The sequence below is a fragment of the Pan paniscus genome, chromosome 10 (assembly GCF_029289425.2).
Source record: "Pan paniscus chromosome 10, NHGRI_mPanPan1-v2.0_pri, whole genome shotgun sequence".
Taxonomy (NCBI): domain Eukaryota; kingdom Metazoa; phylum Chordata; class Mammalia; order Primates; family Hominidae; genus Pan; species Pan paniscus.
Window position 1 is genome coordinate 137,176,366 of NC_073259.2, and position 16,453 is coordinate 137,192,818.

Here is a 16,453-nt window from a genome sequence, read left to right on the forward strand (position 1 = left end):
ATTAAACTCAAGAGCTTCTGCACAGCAAAAGAAAGTACCATCAGAGTGAACAGGCAACCTACAAAATGGGAGAAAATTTTCACAACCTACTCATCTGACAAAGGGCTAATATCCAGAATCTACAATGAACACAAACAAATTTACAAGAAAAAAACAAACAACCCCATGAAAAAGTGGGTGAAGGACATGGACAGACACTTCTCAAAAGAAGACATTTATGCAGCCAAAAAACACATGAAAAAATGCTCATCATCACTGGCCATCAGAGAAATGCAAATCAAAACCACAATGAGATACCATCTTACACCAGTTAGAATGGCAATCATTAAAAAGTCAGGAAACAATAGGTGCTGGAGAGGATGTGGAGAAATAGGAACACTTTTACACTGTTGGTGGGACTGTAAACTAGTTCAACCATTGTGGAAGTCAGTGTGGCGATTCCTCAGGGATCTAGAACTGGAAATACTATTTGACCCAGCCATCCCAGTACTGGGTATATACCCAAAGGACTATAAATCATGCTGCTATAAAGACACATGCACACGTATGTTTATTGCGGCATTATTCACAATAGCAAAGACTTGGAACCAACCCAAATGTCCAACAATGATAGACTGGATTAAGAAAATGTGGCACATATACACCATGGAATACTATGCAGCCATAAAAAATGATGAGTTCATGTCCTTTGTAGGGACATGGATGAAATTGGAAATCATCATTCTCAGTAAACTATCATAAGAACAAAAAACCAAACACCGCATATTCTTACTCACAGGTGGGAATTGAACAATGAGAACACATGGACACAGGAAGGGGAACATCACACTCTGGGGACCGTTGTGGGGTGGGGGGAGGGACAGCATTGGGAGATATACCTAATGCTAGATGACGAGTTAGTGGGTGCAGCGCACCAGCATGGCACATGTATACAACTAACCTGCACAATGTGCACATGTACCCTAAAACTTAAAGTATAATAATAATAAAAAAAAAGAAAAAAACAAACAACCCCATCAAAAAGTGGCCGAAGGACATGAACAGACAATTCTCAAAGGAAGACATTTATGCAGCCAAAAAACACATGAAAAAATTCTCACCATCACTGGCCATCAGAGAAATGCAAATCAAAACCACAATGCGATACCATCTCACACCAGTTAGAATGGCAATCATTAAAAAGTCAGGAAACGACAGGTGCTGGAGAGGATGTGGAGAAATAGGAACACTTTTACACTGTTGGTGGGACTGTAAACTAGTTCAACCATTGTGGAAGTCAGTATGGTGATTCCTCAGGGATCTAGAACTAGAAATACCATTTGGCCCAGCCATCCCATTACTGGGTATATACCCAAAGGACTATAAATCATGCTGCTATAAAGACACATGCACATGTATGTTTATTGTGGCACTATTCACGATAGCAAAGACTTGGAACCAACCCGAATGTCCAACAATGATAGACTGGATTAAGAAAATGTGGCACATATACACCATGGAATACTATGCAGCCATAAAAAATGATGAGTTCATGTCCTTTGTAGGGACATGGATGAAATTGGAAATCATCATTCTCAGTAAACTATCGTAAGAACAAAAAACCAAACACCGCATATTCTCACTCACAGGTGGGAATTGAACAATGAGAACACATGGACACAGGAAGGGGAACATCACACTCTGGGGCCTGTTGTGGGAGGGGGGAGGGGGGAGGGATAGCATTGGGAGATATACCTAATGCTAGATGACGAGTTAGTGGGTGCAGCGCATCAGCATGGCAGATGTATACATATGTAACTAACCTGCACATTGTGCACATGTACCCTAAAACTTAAAGTACAATAATAATAAAATAAAAAATAAAAAATAAAAATAAAAATAAATGCAATCCCTATCAAAAAAAAGTTAAAAAATAAAAAAATAGAATATCTCTGCACAAATGACTGATGCAGATTCTGTCTCTTGATTATACTCTGATGAATACAATGGAAACTGCCATTAGCAGGTGCAGTCACCATACCTGAAAGACGTTTGTGGGCTTGGGAGAAGGTTGAGAATGACCAGGCACAGATCTCCTCCCACTTTCCTCCCCTTCTTGGGCAGATTGGAGGAGGGCAGGCTCTGCCTCCTTAAGTGTGGTATGGTCATGTGGCGTGCTCTGGCCAATGATGTGGGAGTAGAAGTGATGGGTGTCACCTCTGATTGGAAACACTTAAGAGCCAGTGCACACCCTTCTTGTCTCCTTCTCCTGCCCAGGAGGCCCATGATGTAGGTGCCTCAATATGAAGGCCATCTGGGATGCTGAGCCGTCACTGCATGGGGAATGCCTGCCTTGGACAGTCACCACTGCTGTCTTTGCCTGAACAATAGAGGCATGTTGTGGAAGGATGCTGAGATTCTGGTGCTGTTTGTTACCTCAGCATCCCCTAACTGATCCTGACTAATTGAGATGGCAGGCAAGACCTTAGCCGTTTTATCTACTGTATCATCTAGAACAGTGCTTGGCATATAGTAGGCACACAAGAAAGAGGTGATGAATGAATGGATAAAAGTGAGAATTCATGTGCAAGAGCTCTAATAGGAAAGATGAAATGGCACCAAATTTCTGAAACCATAACAAGAGAAAAACAAACAGAAAGTTTTTGAAACCAGTGGTTCTCAGGCCTATCAGATATGATATCTCTATTTTAAAGCTCCCCTTTTACAACACTGAAATGGAATTCACAGATAATGTCACGTACATACAAGGTAATTTTATTAAGATTAATATAATGCTCTAACTGGATATCAAATCAAGTAAAATGCACTTGTAATTTAATGATATATATTTCAACATGCTGTTTGAGCATGACCACATGAGAAAACATCTCTTCACAGTCATTGTAAATGATGCAGATTGAATGCAGGTTGACACTTAGTAGCTGCTGAAGACATTTTCCAGTGTGGGGAAGAACTCTCTATAAAGTTATAACAAAGACAAAATATTCCCTGATTAACCCTGAGTTTACATTTGTGAAAAATTCATGGTTCTGCATATTAAACTACAGTGCAGATAACTACAGCTTTCCCCTCTAGTTTGATGGGAAATTTACAAGTTGTGAATGACACAGAGCAATTTTTTTGAGACAGTCTCACTCTGTCACCCAGGCTGAAGTGCAGTGGCACAATCACAGTTCACCGAAGACTTGACCTCCTGGGCTCAAGCAATACCCCCACCTCATCCTCCTGAGTAGCTGGGACTACAGGTGTGCACCACCACACCTGGCTAATTTTTTTTTTTTATATTTGTAGAGATGGAGTTTCACCATGTTGCTCAGGCTGGTCTGGAACTCATGGACTCAAGTGATCCTCCTGCCTCAGCCTCCCAAAGTGCTAGCATTACAGGTGTGAGCCACTATACCCGTCCAGAACACAGGACAATTCTTTGTCACAAGAGCCTGTCCTGGACATTGCAGGGCATTTAGTACTTCTGACTTCTGACCATGAAATGCAAGAATATGCCTTGATCCTTGCAAAAAATAATCACTCCTGAAAATGTGCCAGACACTTACATGGTGTGGGGACAGTTATGTCCCTACTGAGATCTGTGGCTCTAAATAGAATATTCTATCCCTGAACGTCCCTATATCACACACAGACCTTCCACCCATCTTAGTCCACAGAGGGCAGTGAGCCATCACATCATGGCCACTGGCTTCTCCATGTTCACCGTGTGGCACCTAGAAAACTTCCTGAAAGTTTTATTTTCCTCCTGATTTTGGCAGGTGGGGCCGAGACAGGCTGCCTGCTTTATTTTCTGACCTGGTTTCTTGGTTGCATTCCTGGGTTTGGGAAGATGACTCAGATCTCAAAATCTTGGGTAGTAGACGACATACTTGCAGACGATGTCCCTGGTCCTGTTTAGGTTGTGGCTGTAATGTTCAGCAGGAGGGAGATGACTCGGCTCAGGTGAATCCTCCCCAGAGGCTGTGGCTGGCTCAGGTGCCAGGGAATGTAATGAGCCGCTTGGTTCATTCAGACTCTTCTATCTCCTCTGCCAATTCTGGGGAAGCACTCCCTGGCTCTTATATAGACACACTCAGATGCATGCGGTATTTCCCAAACTTCAGCAGTGCTCAATCTACATGCAGAATTACTGCCATACCCACACATCGTCTTGAGTTCTCAATATTTTGATTAATTGTTTGAAGACTTTATTATGAAAAATGTTAACCAAAGAGAAAGATAAATTGTACAGTGCCTACTCATATACCCAATGCCTCGCTTCCGTAAGTGACATTCTGCTGTGTTTGCTCTATCGCATATCTGTCCACTTCCCAGCTCTCTATTCATCTTCTTTTCTGATTCATTTCCAAGGAAGTTGCAAACATCTGTTTACCCCTCGATGCTCTAGACTGCATGCTATTAACTAGACTTCAATAATCAATTTCTTGTTTTATGTAAAAAACACAACTTTGTACTATTACCAGAGATGGAAAACTACTATCACCGAACATGAACACAATTAAGTCCTTTTAAATAGGGATGGAAAAAACACAATAGCGTTAGAAGACACCAATAGGATGTGTTCAGAGCTTCTGCGGGAGGAAGAGACCACAGGCCCGAATGGCTGTGTGAGTTTTTCCTTCTAGATAAAGGTGAGGCATTGCTAGGCTCTGGATCTGGATGTCCTGGGTTAACATTGTTCCAGCTCCTTCACTCTCTGGCTGTGTGACCTTGGACAAGTCACTTAACCTCTCTGTGCCTTGGTTGCCTCCTCTGCAAAATGGGGATGGTGATCATGGTACCAACTTCATTGGGTGGTCTGAAGAGTAAATGAGTTAATATATACAAACTCCTTAGACTTTTGCCTGCATGTAGCAAACATCCAATTCATGCAGTCACCCTCTGATATGGTTTGGCTGTGTCCACACCATATCTCAACTTGAATTGTATCTCCCAGGATTCCTGCATGTTGTGGGAGGGACCCAGTGGGAGGTAACGGAATCACGGGGGCTGGTCTTTCCTGTGCTAGTCTCGTGATAGTGAATAAATCTCACGAGATCTGATGGGTTTATCTGGTGTTTCTGCTTTTGCTTCCTCCTCATTTTTCTCTTGCTGCCACCACGTAAGAAGTGCCTTTCGCCTCCCGCCATGATTCTGAGGCCTCCCCAGCCATGTGGACCTGTAAGTCCAATTAAACCTCTTTTTGTTCCCCGTTTTGGGTATGTCTTTATCAGCAGCGTGAAAACGGACTAATACACCCTCTCCCTACCAGCGGGTGTAGTCTGATGAGGTCTATGCGGCAGTGTTGGGTGGCAGCCATGGAGGAATGCTGTTTAAATGTTCCTTCTGTCCTCAGGGGCCTTCAGAAGCCACCTGGTCAGTGTCCGAGCATGGCCAGGGTGCAGGGTGGCTGCTGGGACTCCATGCAAGGCTCCTCTATGGGCAACCTCTGCGGCAGCATTTCCTGCTTGGCTGCCCGAGGATTCCCAGTGCTTCCTGCAGTCAGGCACTTCCTGCCCGGTTCTCCCTCCTTCCCATCCTCCTTTCCCAGGGAGCAGACCTGCATCGCATCCTGAAGCTCAGCCTGCCTACTCCTGCTCCATCTTTTCTTTATCCTTCACAACTGCAGTCCTCAATTAATCTCTGGTGCACTTAACTCTGTCTGCTTCCTGAAGATGCTCATAGGTTCTGAGGATTCCCCATGTGCTGTGATGTGAGAGTTAGGGGCAAGGGAGGAAAACAGCCAGCTCCACTACCTGTCTACCCTCCCTCCCGACCATTGAGAAAGTTCCCTGTTAGAGATTCATTCCTTTGGACCATGAAGCCTTTTGATTCCTATTAACCTTGAGTGAGTCACGCTTAAGCCTTTTAAAAAATTTTCTGAGTTTTTTGTTTGTGAAATATAACATATATACCAATGAACATCAGATATATAAATGGGTTGTATGAATAATTATAAAGCAAACTATATACCAGCAAGTAAAAACATAACACACTGCCCCAGAAGCACCCACAATCCACGAATAATCACCTCCCTCCCCCTGAGGTGCATAAGTAAGGAGAGGAGGGGCAGAGGAGCTGCCAGGGGAAGGACCAAGGATGTGCTCTATAGGTCAGCCCCCTGGCTCTGCCTCTCCTTGTTGGCACAGATCAGCCTGAGGGCCGCGCCGCACACCACAGGCCCATGACCCTCCATCAGAGTCACCGGGCGCTGGCTGAACAAGCACCTTCAGTGAGCTCTGGATTACAACACAGCTATGAAAAGAAGCCAGCCGGTGCTCTCCCTACCCATATGGAGAGATTGCCAGGCAGATTCCAAAGTGGAAAAGTCAGAGGCAATACAGGAGGGCCTGTGTGCCCAGCTCCCACTGTGAAAACCAACCCAGCTGATGGGGATTCTTCTCTATTGCTTTCTAGGTTGTCGCTGCCCTCAGCCTCCAGATGCAGCCCCCTGCCACCTTCAGGACCCCTGGCTCTCCCCTGGACTCAGTAGCGAAAGGGTTTATGTGCTCGGAGGGAGTCCTTCAGGAATCTGTGCATAGAATGCCATAGTGCAGAGGAAAGTAAGACTATGCAGTTGTATTTGACTTAAAACCTCCAGAAAGATAAATAGGGAAGCAACAAAACCTACAGGGAACAGGGGAGGAAGAGGGATGGGGCTGCAAGCCAGGGGATGCCTGCAGCCACCAGGAGATGGGGGGAGGCAGGGAGGATCCTTTCCCAGAGCCTCTGGAAGGAGTATGGCCCTGCCTACACCTTGATTTGGATTTCTGGCCCCTGGAACTGTGAGAGAACAATTGTCTGCTGTGGAAAGTGACCTAGGTTTGTGGGAATTCGTTACAGCAGCCCCAGAAAATGGAACAGCTGCTAAGTGAGACTCCTCAGCCAGGCCAGAGAATGTGCATTCTGACGGACTGCTTCTCATTTGCACTGATCACTGTGAGTGTCTGATGGGTGGGCATCCGGCGCCCAGAGAAGGAGTTGCTCTATTATCCTGGCACTCCATAAAGAACAGGTAGAAATAAGCGCTTCTTACCAAGATGAAATCCACCCATCATTTCTCAATGGCTCAGTTTTGATTTCATCTCCCAAGGTGGGTGATAACTGATTATGAAAACCTTCCTCCCTCTCAGTCTCTCAACAAAAGCCTAGCTTTGCCGGTTGCTTTGAGCTGGAGGGTTCTTTGCTTAATATCTAGCAATGCTAGACAGTAATCTTTACTAGGCTAACAGGAATGCTGTCCAAAACGTGCATTTCGAACACAACCTCATGACATATTTTCAGTCCAGCATTACATATTTAATGCGTGTATCCAGTAAGGGTACCATCCCTGGTGGCACGGAGGTCTTGACCAGCAGTCAGGGGTCCCTGGCACTCTTCATCATGATGCCCATGTTTAGCTGCTGGTGGAGGGGCGTGACAGTGTCAGGGCTAGAAAAGTCTGCTGTATCTCTGACATCATTCCTGGCTCCGTAGCCTCTTTACTTGGTTTTCCACCCCTCTTGGAGATTCATGCTAGTCAATATCCTTTTAATAAATTGAATAAGTTCAATTTCTGCGTAAATCAGCCAGAGTTGCTCTCTGTTGCTTGCAAATGAGGATTCTAACAGTGACAAAGATTGGGTATATTAGTGAGGCCTGCCTGGATGCATTCTGGGGTGAATGTATGAAAATTTGGGAAGGACAGGCAGAATCCTCAGGCTTTGAGCCCATGTAGGAACCAGGGTTTACACCCGTGCTGTCCAAGGTAGTAGCTGCTAGTCACATGTGGCTCTATAATTTTAAATTAATTAAAATTAAGTGGCTGTGCATGGTGGCTCACGCCTGTAATCCCAGCACTTTGGGAGGCCAAGGCGGACGGATCACCTGAGGTCGGGAGTTCAAGACCATCCTGACCAACATGGAGAAACCCCGTCTCTACTAAAAATATAAAAAATTAGCCAGGTATGGTGGCACATGCCTGTAATTCCAGCTACTCAGGAGGCTGAGGCAGGAGAATCACTTGAACCTGGGAGGCAGAGGTTGCGGTGAGCCAAGATCATGCCATTGCACTCCAGCCTGGGCAACAAAAGCAAAACTCCGTCACAAAGAAAAAAAATTAAGTAAGATTAAAGATTTACTTCTCTGTTGCACCAGCTACACTAGGAGACTAGGAGTGCTCAGAAGCCACAGTGGCTGGGGGCTGACATATTGGTCTGCACAGGTTCAGAACATCCCTGTCATCACAGAAGGTCCTGGTGAACAGTGCTAGCTTAGAGAATAAAAGAAAAATCTCTCTTCCTTGTGACCCAAGGAAGCCCTGAACCTCTTCTTGCTGTGAGTGTGAAGGGAGAAGCCACTTTGATTCTACTGTGTGAAGTGTCCCATAGTCCCAGGGTCTTGCAATCTTTGTGCTATTGCTATTGAGGGCAGATGCTGTAATGATGTATTAATTGACATGGTTTTCTTTTTTCTTCTGAGCCAAATGTTTTTACTTCTACTCTAAAGGTCTTCTTTCTGAAAGCAGCCCAACTTTTCTCCCAGAGAGTATCATGGAACTGAACTTTCAAGATCATGGCATCTGGACATCGAGAAAACAGAACCCTCATCTGGCCACCTGCTGCTTTTTGACCAATTCCCATATAAACCGCTAACTTCAGTCAGTTGGAGGGATGGATTTGAGATTTGCCTTCTGTCTCTCAGCTGATGTCACCAGCAATAAAGCCTTCTTCCCTGGCAATACTCAATGTCTCAGTGATTGGCTTTCTGTCCAGGGAGCAACTGGACCTAGGCTGAACCCCTGGTGTTCAACAACACTCCCATTTCAAATAGTTAGCGATTCACTCACTCTTTTAATAAAAACCTCCCAAGAACCAACTATGAGCCAGGATTACATCTGGGCTCTGCAGATACAGGAGGAAACAAAATGGAAACAAAAATATCTGCCTTCATCGAGCTTACATACTGGGGGAAAAATGACAATCAGTAATAAGATACATTAAAAAGACCTATTAGCAACAGGTGCTAAGGAGAAAAATAAAGCAGTAAAGGGTGCTAAAGTGTTCTAGGGTGGAGAGTTTGTAGCTGTAGACCCGTCGGCCAGCGAAAACCCCACTGAAAATGTGTCCTTTGAGACCAGAAAGGAGACAGGAAGAAAGCAAAGTAAGTATCAGGGGCAGAGATAAGAGTCATCTCCTTCTCGGTGGGAAAGGGCCGGGCTGGGTGGTCTCTGTAGAAGGAGAGCAATACATGGCCTGGGGCATTCTTGGCTCTGACATTCCAAAGACAGAGCCTGATCTTGACAGAAGACCAGGGGCCCACTTGCAGCAAGAGTTTCCAGCAGGTAGATGAGATTGAGACTCTCCCAGCTGGGTAGGGGATGGAGTGGACAGTAAGGGCTTCAGCAGGAGGAGACCTCTGACCACCACCCAAGCAAGCTCTGGGAAGTGCCTGGAGACCATTCATTTTCCCTGCTGTGAGGGCCAAGGAACTGTCCTTTTCTGGCCTCAGGTACAGACATCCCTCAGCAACAGACAGTCCAACATCAGTTGTCCATGCATAGAAGGTACACCTGCCTGATACCTGGGGCTTCACCCAGCATTGCATACACTCTTGGCCAGGGATCTTTGGATGGGAATTATTTGTTCCCTGTTCCCAGCGGACATATGGCAATATCTGGGGACATTTCCATTGTTACAGTGGGGAGGGGGATGTTATTAGCATCTGGTTAGTAAGGACAGTGATGCTGCTAAACATTCTATAATGCACAGGACACCCCCACCACAAACAATTATCCAGACTCCATGGTGTTAAGTTTGAGAAACAGTTGCAAACTCCTTCCTTCCTTCCTTCCTTCCTTCCTTCCTTCCTTCCTTCCTTCCTTCCCTCCTTCCTCCCTCCCTCCCTTTTCTTTTCTCATCTCTTCTCTTCTCCCTCCCTTCCTCCTTTTATTACTGTAAAAAAACTTTTAATTTATCCTTATTTAACTTTTTATGGCATACAGCTAAGTGTACAAATCATGAACGTGCAGCTCAACGATATTTCATGAAGCAAACAAACTTACTTCATGCAGACCCACTTCAACAACCAGAACACTGTCATCCTGCCAGAAGCCCCTCGCATGCCCCTGCAGCCACTACTCTGGCTCTTATCCTCTAAGTAAACTCTAACCTGCTTTCTAATGTCGCCACCTCATTTTCCCTGCTGTTGACCTTTGGAGTAAATGGAATCACACCAGATGTACGTGTTTTCCTAGTTCCTTTTACTTAATGGAATGTTGGTGAGATTGGTCGCATTGTTGTGTGTGGTTGTATTTTGTTCCTTCTCGTTGCTGGATAGCATTCCATTGCTTGAATATACCACAATTTATTTGTTCATTTTGCTATTTCTGGACATCTGGGTGTTTCCAGCTTCTGGCTATGACTGATAATGCTGCCACGAACCATCCTGTAAGTATTTTTTGATGAAGACACTTAGGTATTTCTGTAGAGTATATACCTAGGCATGGAAAGGGTCACAGAGCTCGTATACATCCTCTTTTATTTTCACTCAAGCTGCTTTATTTCTGCAAAAGTGCCCAGAGCATTCTTTTAAAACATGAACTTATAACTACCAGTGACATCTCATGTCGCCATCCAGACATGGTCTAAAAACACACCAATTGTTTTCCATTGCTTTAGGACAAGACATCAAATTCTTAGCAGGACCCACAAGCATGATCTGGCTCCTGCTGGGATCTTTGAGCTCAGCCAACACGATTATCCTCCTGGACGATGCAATTCACCTTCCTTAGTTCCCTGAACTTGGAAGGATGGGAGAGTGTCTCTATCAAGACCCCAGGACGTGATGAAATCTTTGGGATGGAGGTCGGGTCTAGGGGAACTAGAAGGCTGTGGATATGAGAGAGGCACTGCTTGTTCAGGTGCAGGCATTGGGGACTCAGTGGAATTGGCTATAAATCTCTTACTAAAGAGGGCTGGCGTCAGGGCATATTCCTGTGTTATTAAATAATGATACTCGGAGTATATGAAGCAGAAAGTGTGTGTCCTGCCATGATGAAGATATATTTTCAGATGCAGAATAAAAAAGGACAGGGATTGTGAGTCAGGGCTGGGTGGACACGGGGATCCCCCAGGCACACTGGGCAGTCACGACAAGTAAGCACTGCTCCCATGCCAGTGGAAGCCAGGGCCTGTAAAGCATACATCACAAGCTCCAGGCAGAGGTGACTCATGGATCTCACCTGGATGAGTGTCTGCCACTTTCTGGCTGGACTGGCTGCAGAGGTCAATGCAGGGAGCTCTCAGGGGGCATGTGGTGGTGGCCACATCTCCCCTTGGCTGGATACAGCCTTCTTGAGGACATGGAGGGGCCCTCACAAAGGGGACAAAGGGAGCAGTACTGGACACAGGCATTATTCAGAAACCAAGGCACACACTCTTTTGTTTTTGGCTGAATTCAGGATAAAAATGCCTACGCAGGCCATCTGCAGAGAAATTCCCCCTCACTGCCTCTTTGCAGGCACCCCGTGAGACTCCTGCCTCCAGCCAGGGCCTCCTCCAGAGGAAGACCTTACCCAGAGAAGTCTAGGGTTTATCTCCATCTATGGAGCTGAGAAGCTTCACCTGGGGAGTCCAAGGTGCTCAACTGGCAGGTGAGTGGAAGAGAGGCTGGTTAAGGTGGGAAGACCTGAGGGAACATGGTGAGACCTTATGGCATGGCACATAAAGGGAAATGATACGTGGTCACATCTCACTACTATTCTTCTCAGGGAAAGGCAACGGCTGGCCAGTCCTAGTCATTTATTAGAGAGAAAGGCACATTAACACTGCAAATCTAAATCTGTATGCCCAGTGGAGAATGACAGTAATAAAAGCAAACATTTAGAAAGACCCTGGGAAGAAAATGTAAAGACAAGCCACAGATTGGGAAACAATAGTTGCAAACACATATCTGATTTAAAAAACTAGTATAGAAAACATACAAAAATTCTTAAAACTCAACAATAAGATAACCCAATTAAACAATAGGCAAAGATTTGAACAGACATCTTACCAAAGAATATATACAGATGGCAAATAAGCATATGGAAAGATGCTCAATGTTGTATATATCACCAGGGAATTTCAAATTAAAACAACAATGAGATGTGATTATATTCCTAGTAGAACAGCTACAATCCAAAATACTGACAACACAAAATGCTGCTGAGGATATGGAGCAACAGGAACTCGTATTCACTGCTGGTAGGAATGCAAAGTGTACAGCCACTTTGGAAGACAGTTTGGTAGTTTCTTACGAAATTAAACATATCTTGCCATTCAACCAAGCAACTGTCCTCCTTGGCATTTACCCAAATGAGCTGAAAATTTCCGCAAAAAAAAAAAAAAAAAAATCTGTACGTGAATGTTTAGAGCAGCTTCATTCATAATTGGCAAAAATTGGAAGCAACCAAGATATCCTTTAGTAGGTGAATGGATAAATAAACCGTGGTGTGCTATATAATGGAACATTATTAATTGATAAAAGGAAATGAATTGTTAAACCAAGAAAAGACATAGAGGAACCTTAAATACATATTACCAAGTGTAAGAAGCCAGTCTGAAATGGCTATATTCTGTATTCTATATTAGATTCTGTATATATTCTGTATGACATTCTGGAAGAGGTAAAACTATAGAAACATTAAACTGATAGCTGGTTGCTAGGGGTTCAGGGGGAGGAGCGGGGAGGAATGAATAGATGGAGAAGAGGGGATTTCTAGGGCAGTGAAAATATTCTGCATTATATTATAATGGTAAATGCATGTCATTACGTATCAATCAAGACCCTAGACTGTACAACACAAAGTGAACCCTAATTTGAGCTTTGGTAAATAAAAAAGGACCAGTTCAGGTCTGCCCCAAAAGCTGACATTTATATAGTATTTACTATTTTCCACACACTAATCTAAGTGATTTCCACATATCGGCTTACTTAATTTTCAAGACAGCCCAATAAGGAAAGCATTATTATCATGACCTTAAGGAAATGGCCCAAGGTCAAAGCTGCGACCCAGCCTTTCTCCTGGGGCTGCACTTTCAGGCATCGTATGACCCTGCCCTGGGTATTCTAACTCAAAAAGACCATTTGGCTCTGAAATGATGATGTGTGATCTCAGACTCTATTGCAGTGGAAGGAAGTATACTAATAACAAAGACTACATGTCTCCTTTTAAGGATTTTTTTCTTTAATTCACAAAGCTTTCTCATATTTTACGAATGTTTCATATTTGCTTTTAAAGTCTGAATACCTCACTGGAGACTTTGTTTTCCATTGTTAATTACTATTTGTCATAAAAATGGGGAGTTGGTGTCAACTCACGGCTAAAATGAAATTGAACAGCAGGAAGCATGTGTGGTGACACGTCAGCCCCTCCTTTCCTGGCTAGAGCTCCGCAGCTCCCACCCTGAGAGTCACTGTTGCTACTGGTATTTTGTGCACCTGTCCAGAGAGAGTCTATGCATATATCAGCACTTAACCATGTATTTTCCTCTTCTTTTAAAACATAATGGCCACCTTGGTATGTTCTGTGCTTTTCCCCTAAAAATACAGCTCAGAAATATTGCAAAATTCTTCTCAATAAGTTTCAGGATTCTAACATTCTGAAGTCGAACATTCAAAACCATACTTTTGACAATGATAGTTAGATAAATGGAAAATGGATACCAATTTTTCTTTAGACATAAGAGATGGAGATGGAAAAGGTGGTGCTTTTTTCCTATCCCTCACAGCTGGGGTAGGAAGCTGCCACAGGGCAGCCTCTGCCCAGCTCTGCAGTACATGGTCTCAGGCACCTGGTGACCAGGATGCACCCCTCGTCAGCCCCAGCACTCCCTTGGAGCCAGGACGGTGTGTCCCTCTTTCATTGTGTGTGCCTTCTGCTGTGCTAGACTCCAGGGATGACACCAAGACAGCTCCAGTTTCCATTAAAATGGCACATTTTCTACAATGCCTACATTTAGTGATCAACCCGTGGGACTTTTAGAGGGCACTGAATTAAACAATGCTACTTCCAATTAACATCAAAGCAAAACATACCTGGCACTGCTGTTTTGATATCAAAAAAAGATCGTTAGTGAAATGCCCTTGGATTAATGGCCATGAAATGAATTGAATTCATTGAATGTCCTGGCCATTCCAGGCAACAGTCCAAGTCTAACAGAGTGTGTTGCCTTTGCGGTAAGAGTGTTAGATGTGGCAGGGTGCTGTAGCTCATATCAGAGGGCATCTCTCAGGCCCTGGAGGGAAGAACTTCAAGGAAAGCACAGCATATCTATTTCGGCTGCTCAGCTACTCACATGCAGCTCATGTGTTCTTTCTCCAACAGAGGGCCTTCTACAGGGCAGATTTGATGCTCTGACAAATGGAGTGCACTTAGAAAGGCTTACCTGCCCCTGGAACAGCCTTCTCAAGAGAGGGGCAATGACATCTACACTGCCCTTCCCTTTTAAGCATTTTCCATTGGCTGTTTCATGAGAGGAGGTGGATACCATGACTAGGAGAATGCTGCTGAGACCACAGAAATGACAGAAAGAACTTCAGCTTATAAAGTCAAAACTTGGAAATGGTTTTGACTTTTTAAAATCTTTTTATAGATTTAGGGGAATGCATGCAGTTGGATTTAGGAGTACATGTGGATATACTGTGTAGTGCTAAGTCGGCACTATTAGTGCACATATCACCCAAATAGAGTACATATCAAAAACACACCCATACTCAGACGTTAGCCACGGCACTATTCATAATAGCAAAGTCACAGAATCAACCTGGGTGTCCACCAGTGAATAACGGGATTAGAAATCTAGTGCGTATGGACCACAGAATACTACTCCACCATAAAAAAGAATGAAATCGTATCTTTTTCAGCAACATGGATGGAACTAGAGGCCATTATCCTAACTAAGGAAATGGTGTTTCTTGACCAGGCTTTATACAAAGAGACTTAGTTGCCAAACCTGAAGGTGCTAAAATTAGAAGCAACCTGAAAGTCTGAAAAAGGTAATTTGAATCAATAATATTAATCCAAATTCAGCACTAACTAGAGCTACAAACAAGACTACACAGGGTTAGCGTAGTTTCTTCATCCAACAAATGTCTGATGAGCACCTCAGGGGAGTCAGGCGCTGTCCTTGGTTCTGGAGATACAGCCGTGAATGGTAGGGATGAAGTTTCTGATTTCAAGAAGCTGAAGAAAGCTTAGTCAGGGAAACAGATGTAAATTCAACTAGTGGTGGGCTCTAAGAAAAATAAAATAGGGCAACAAACTGCAAAGGTATGAGGCAGGGGGTGCTGGCAGGAGGGGAAGGAGACAATGGAGAGAGGTGATATTTTCACTGAGACCTGAATCTTAAGTCATGTGTCAACTGTGAAAAACCTAGGCTAAGGGTATGTAGGAAGAGGAAAAATAAAGGGCAAGAGCAGAGAAATAATAAAAAAAAGACACTATGGCTGGAGCCAAAGTGAAAGAGAGAGGAAGTTGGAGGGGCTTGATCACATGAATCCTGGACCATTATGGTGAGGAGGTTGTATATTATTAGAAGCACTGCATAAGACCATTAGGGTGTTTTGTGCATGAGAGTGAAATGGCTTGATTTACATTTTTGAGAAGCCACTACACCTACATGGTGAGGTACAGTCTATGGGGGCAAGAGCGAAAGACATCAGCAGATGCTAACATTAGAGGGTCAAAGTCTGAGAAGGAACAGGATGCTTGCATGGTGTCAGATTAATACCATCATCAAGTGATCCAAGCTAATCTCACCAATAATTAGTCATATTGGTGCCACATCTCAACATCACACAGGGATGTTCTTACTGGGAAAGTGTAAGTCCAGTCTAATCATGAGAAAGCACAAGATAGACCCAAACTGCGAGGCATTCCAAAATCTACCTGGCCATACTCTTCAAAAGCACGAAGGTTATGAAAAATTAGAAAAAGTTGAGGGGCTGTCCTAAATTGGAGACTTAGAAGACACAACTACTAAATGCATTGTGGGGTCCTGGATTGGATCCTCAAACAAAAAAGGATATTAAGTGAAAAACCAGCCTGTGGTTTAGTTAATAGTATAGATAGATAAGTACAATATTCATATAATTCTCCTGGCTTTAACAATTGCATGATTGTTACATAAATTGTCAACATTAGGAAGATTGAGGTGAAAGGTACACATAAACTGTCTGTACAGTTTTTTCAAATTATTTTTTAATTTACACACAGTGCAGTTCATTTTTTTTTTGTTTCTGTATTTGTTTTACAACTTTCTATTAGTTTAGAATTGTTTCCAGGTAAAATGCTAAAGAGTAAAATAAAAATGCTGATAAAAACAATAAGGCTTCTGTGGTAGGCAGAATAACGGCTCCCCAAAGATGCTCACATCCTCATCCTTGGAACCTGTTAATATGCTAGGTAGGTTACATGGCCAAGAAGTAAGGCTGCTGAGGGAATTAA

At 43.8% G+C, this 16,453-nt stretch overlaps 1 protein-coding gene and 1 long non-coding RNA gene across 3 annotated transcripts in view; one reads left to right on the plus strand and one right to left on the minus strand.

The window, feature by feature from the left end:
• The window catches only part of TMEM132D (transmembrane protein 132D), an 820,982-nt gene that overhangs the window by 32,643 nt on the left and 771,886 nt on the right, over positions 1-16,453 (minus strand). The gene's annotated exons all lie outside the window — the stretch shown is intronic.
• LOC134728456 (uncharacterized) lies at positions 2,704-8,706 on the plus strand. Its single transcript, XR_010108872.1, has 3 exons — positions 2,704-5,166; positions 6,403-6,548; positions 8,473-8,706. It is a non-coding gene; the product is annotated as an uncharacterized LOC134728456 (long non-coding RNA).